At 35.0% G+C, this 4,527-nt stretch overlaps 1 long non-coding RNA gene across 1 annotated transcript in view; it reads left to right on the forward strand.

The window, feature by feature from the left end:
* Nucleotides 1-736: 736 nt before the first annotated feature.
* The window catches only part of LOC119472782, a 9,035-nt gene continuing 5,244 nt past the window's right edge, over nucleotides 737-4,527 (forward strand). Inside the window, exons 1-2 of the long non-coding RNA XR_005201970.1 lie at nucleotides 737-747; nucleotides 3,851-3,857. This is a non-coding gene — a long non-coding RNA (uncharacterized LOC119472782). The remainder of the gene's footprint in view (nucleotides 748-3,850; nucleotides 3,858-4,527) is intronic.

Raw genomic sequence — 4,527 nt, forward strand, 5'->3', positions numbered from 1 at the left:
GCGCTCAGAGATTTCATCACCACCAGGCCTGCTTTACAAGAGCTTCTGAAAGAACCACTACACATAGAAAGGAACAACCAGTATCAGCCTTTCTAAAAAATACCAAAAAGTAAAGAGCATCAACATAATCAAGAAATTACATCAACTAATGGGCAAAACAGCCAGCTAACATTAAATAAACACATATATTATAATTCTAAATTTAAATCGACTAAATCCCCCAATCCAAAGACACAGACAGGCAAAAAAAGCCAAAACCCATCGGTATGCTGCATCCAGACCCATCTCACCTGCAAGGATACACAAAGACTCAAAATAAAGGGATGGAGAAAGATTTACCAACCACATGGAGAGCAAAAATAAATAAATAAATAAATAAATAAATAAATAAATAAAAAGCAGGAGTTGCTTTAAAGCAACAAAGATCAAAAGAAGCAAAAAAGGATATTACATAATGATAAAAGGATCAATGCAACAAGAAGAGCTAAAGATCCTAAATATATATGCACCCGATACAGGAATACCCAGATATATAAGACTTATAAAGAGACTTAGACTCCCACAAAATAATAGTGGGAGACTTCAACATCAATATTAGACAGATCAATGAGACAGAAAATTAACAACGATATCCAGGATTTGAACTCAGATCCGGAACAAGTAAATTGAATTAACATTTATAGAACTCTCCACTTTAAATACACAAAATATACACTCTTATCAGTACCACATCACACCTATTTACAGGTTTCAATGAAATATTGGTTGGCTGCTTGTTTGTTATTTTCTTCCCTCGTTTTTTTTTTCATGTCTCTATTATTAAGCACAATTACAGGCATACCCATTTTTAGACTGCATTCTAGCGGGGGCAACAAAGCAACACCCCCGTTCTCTCTCCCTCTTCCTCTTTCTCTTTCTTCCTCTCCTTCATTCTTTTTTCTTTTTCTTTCTTTCTTTCTTTCTTTTTTTAGGAAGAAAAAAAAGAAAGAGAATAATAGCTGTCACAAAAATCAGAATATTTCTAGTGGCTGGAATGACCCATCCTTTTCCTAGAGGCAGATCAAAAAATGAAACACCATAATCAGAAGATGTGCAGTTATGCAGATGTGCAGGATATCATAACTAGGAGCGTATATAGACCCGATTGTTTAGTAGTAGTATAGTACCATACACTCAGATAAATTTTTGCCCCATTACCTAGTAACTGTGGGATTTTGGGCACATCACTTTAACAATGTTGAGAGGGTTGTTTCTTGTTATTCTTTAATTATTTAGAGATGAAAAAAATGAGGAGTCTAGTATCTCACACTCTTGATCAAACAGTACAAATAATTGTGAGCAACAAATCCTACCAGGGCTATAGTGAATTAACAGTATGCCCTCTATGTGAGCAATCAACTGCTAGCCATTTCCCTTTAAATAGGAAAAAAAAATGAAAAGAAAACAAATAAGAACAAATGTAAATAATCGGCGAATATAGTAAAAAAGTAACTACCATTACTAGAATATTCCTGTAAATTACTATTAAAAAAAAAAAAGAGTAGTCATTCTAACAGGTGTGAGGTGATATATCATTGTGGTTTTGATTTGCATTTCCCTGATGATTAGTGGCACTGAACATCTTTTCATATGCCTGTTGGCCATTTGTATGTCTCCCTTGGAGAAATGGCTATTCAAGTCCTTTGCCTATTTTAAAATTGCATTATTAGGGTTTTCGTTTTTTTTTTCCTGTTGAGTTGCAAAAGTCTCTTATATGTTTTGGATATTAACCCTTTATCAGATATATGGTTTGCAATTATTTTCTCCAATTCAACAGGTTGTCTCTTCCCTCTGTTGACTGTTTCCTTTGCTGTGCAGAAGCTTCCTAGTCTGATGTATTCCCACTTGTCTATGTTTGCACTTGTTGCCATATCCATGAAATCATTGCCAAGACCATGTCATAAAGCTTTTCCTCTTTCTTCTAGGAGTTTTACAGTTTTGGGTTTTACATTTAAGTTTTTAATCCATTTGAGCTGACTTTGTGTATGGTATAAGATAAGGGTACAATTTTCACGTGGATATACAGCTTTACAAAACACCATTTGTTGAAGAGACAACCCTTTCTCCATTGTGGATTCTTGGCACCCTCATTGAAGAGCAGTTGACTGCACATGCATAAGTTTATTTCTGGTCTATTTGTTGACATGTCTGTGTTTATGCCAATACCATGCTGTTTTAATTATCAGAACTTTGTAATACATTTTGAAATTAGGAAGTCCAATGTCTCCAGCAAACACAGCTGGAGTTCTTTTTCAAGACTGATTGGGGTATTCAGGGTCTTTTATGTTTCCACGTGCACTTAAGAGTTTTTTTTTCTATTTTTTTAGAAAATGCGCTGGAATTCTGATAGGGATTACATTGAATTTGTAGATCATTGTGGGTAGTATGGACATTTTGACAATGGTGACTCTTTCAATCCATGGACATGGGTTGTCTTTCCATTTATCTCTGCCTTCTTTAATTTCTTTCATCAATGTTTTGTAGTTGTCAGTGTACAAGTCTTCCACCTCCTTAGTTAAGTTTATTCCTAAGTATTTCATTCTTTTCGATGCCATAGTAAGGGGAATTTTTCCCCCTAATTTCATTTTTTGGCCATATCAGTTCTTCTACTCTTCCTCTTAGCAGGAGTTCTTCTAAGATTTGGCAGTGTCAATGCCTGAAGCCCACTTTGAAGAGAAAATCAGCATTGCTTCTGAGCAGAAATAGAAGTTAGTGCCTGGGTGTGATGGCTCATGCCTGTAATCCCAGTACTTTGGGAGGCCAAGGTGGGCAGATCACCTGAGGTCAGGAGTTTCACACCAGCCTGGCTAACATGGTAAAACCCAGTCTCTAGTAAAAATACATAAATTAGCCAGGCGTGGTGTTACGTGCCTGTAGTCCCAGCTACTTGGAAAGTGGAGGCAAGGGAATTGCTTGAACCCGGGTGACGGAGATTGCAGTGAGCCAAGATCACGCCACTGCACTCCAGCCTGGGTGACAGAGTGAGACTCCTTTTCAAAGAAAAAAAAAAAATAGAAGTTAGCACAATTGCTGGTACTGACAGTAATTACTTCCATTTCTTCAGCATATACTCTATGTGAAGTCAGTGCCAATCCCTTTGCGTGTAATATCTTATTCAACATCAAAATGATTCCATAAGGTAGATTTCCTCATCTCATTTTGTAGATGAGGAAATTGAGGCCCACAAAAGGTAAGTAATCTTCCCAAGGTCTCAGACTAGTAAGTTGCAAACCTAAGAGCCAAACCAGACTCTGGCTGCGTCCTGTCACCCATATCCCCGAACTCTTTCCCCATCTAACCGTGGGAACAGCAGATACACATGGGATAGGGACCTCTTCATCTGACAGTTTCACAGAATCAATGTGTGAGTTCCCTCGGGGTTGTGAAATCTAATTTAGAGCCCAAAGGTAATTGACTATATAAAATTCACTGCTTGACATGAAATCTCCTGTGCGTTTTATTTAAGTTCTCTGTACTTTAGATTCTTTGTGAGGTTGTGACAGAGATTTTCCACTGCCTACTTCCTCAGGATGTAAGAATATAATTGAGATAATGACTCTGAAAGCATTTTTCAATATTGAGAGGAAAGATAATATGGAAAGCCATGCTATTGTTAATGTGATTTTAATAACTCTTCTCAACTCTTAGGATGTTGATATTGTAATGAAACATATTAATTTATTGAAAATATTCCACACAGCTCCTTAAACTCTCAGGAGAAAAGTCTCTTTGAAAATGAAAATGAGAAATCAGATAAATTATCAGCTCTAGGTAAAATATTCTTTAGTGCTCAAAATGCAATATGGGGCAGAAGACAAGTTTGTTTTAAGTAAGGGGAAGCTCTCTTATTTTACACTAACATTTGTAAAACAAGTAAAGTATAGACTCCTTTTTAAAGGAAATATTTCTCATAGATATCCAATGTTGATCTAAATTCTTTTTTATTATATTACTTAAATATGAACAAAACTGAACTAGATACAGAGTCCTTATACTGCTAGATCTAATACAATGATAAAACCAAGATAAATCTATAAATTAGATAAAAATAAAATAAAAAACTAAAATTCAGATTAATAACGTGAATTTAATATGATGGATGATGTTGTTTTGTACTTAACAGCATAAAGAACAAAATTCTTATCTGGTTCTGTTTAAGAGTTCTGATTCAATTGTCAGGCTGCTTGGGTCAACTCTGTCTCTTACTAGTAAGCTTTAACGTCTCTTAGGCTCAGTTTCCTAATGGGGAAGTGAGATAATAATAGTACTCATCTCAAAACCCTAGTAAAGATTAACATTGGTAACATCTATCAGTTACTTAGTACAGTACTTAGTACATAATAGGGGCTCAATAAACATTAGATATTATTAATAATATTGTTTTACTTATTTAAAACTAATAAAAATTTATATTTTCCATAAATATGGGATTAGTAATTTCATTATTTTTTAGCTTATGATGATCAAACCTTATATTCAACCAAATTC

The sequence above is a fragment of the Cebus imitator genome, unplaced genomic scaffold (assembly GCF_001604975.1).
Source record: "Cebus imitator isolate Cc_AM_T3 unplaced genomic scaffold, Cebus_imitator-1.0 Scaffold6, whole genome shotgun sequence".
NCBI lineage: Eukaryota > Metazoa > Chordata > Mammalia > Primates > Cebidae > Cebus > Cebus imitator.